This window comes from Frankliniella occidentalis, unplaced genomic scaffold (genome assembly GCF_000697945.3).
Source record: "Frankliniella occidentalis isolate FOCC.00 unplaced genomic scaffold, Focc_3.1 Scaffold33, whole genome shotgun sequence".
Lineage (NCBI taxonomy): Eukaryota > Metazoa > Arthropoda > Insecta > Thysanoptera > Thripidae > Frankliniella > Frankliniella occidentalis.
The window spans coordinates 1657346-1658027 of record NW_026267163.1 but is presented as its reverse complement, the minus strand read 5'-3'; the positions used below and the strand labels follow the sequence as shown (position 1 = coordinate 1658027).

Here is a 682-nt window from a genome sequence, read left to right as displayed (position 1 = left end):
CCCCCACTTTTTCCATATCCACAGCGAACGCCCCCAACAGCCATGTTTGATTTCCGGTTGCGCTGTACGATTTGGCACCGACTCTCACCCCCCTCCTCCACCCCCTTCCTCACCCCCATGAGCAGTAGGGGCCCACCCAAAGACTTACTTGTCGGCCTCTCCTCCGAGGGCCTCTCGTGGAAAGTGCGTCAGCGCTTTGGCTCAGGAGGGGTGGCGGCCCGGGTGGCCCACTCGCTCGCCTCCGCTCCTCCATACCGCCGGCCGAGTCGACCGACAACCGACAACGCCTCCCTTCACGGATAAAAGTCGCGAAGCGTCGACCAATAAAGTTTGGAGATCGCGCACACAAACCAGACGCCCGAGTTTTCGCCCATATTCATTCGACAAATTAAGAGAGCTCGGCGCCTGCGACACTCGGGGTAGGCCATCCCGCAGTACACCCATGCACTGCAGGCAAGATGTTGCCTACCCAACAGGCGCTATGAGAGCCAGCAGATGCTGCACTGGGCAGTCCCTGCCGTAACGGAGAAATGACGGACGTCCTTCCTGCTTGATTCCTAAACGGTGCTGCGGTAAGGGCCACCACGAGTGTGAATCACTACTGCGAAGCTGCGTGTGCGGTCCGCACATAATAATTGGCTGCCTAGAATATACACCGCCCGAAGGAAGGAAAATGCAACAG

At 58.7% G+C, this 682-nt stretch overlaps 1 protein-coding gene across 1 annotated transcript in view; it reads right to left on the bottom strand.

Annotated features, from left to right (window-relative positions):
* The window catches only part of LOC113212278 (pneumococcal serine-rich repeat protein), a 154779-nt gene that overhangs the window by 153436 nt on the left and 661 nt on the right, over positions 1 to 682 (bottom strand). The window lies entirely within an intron of this gene.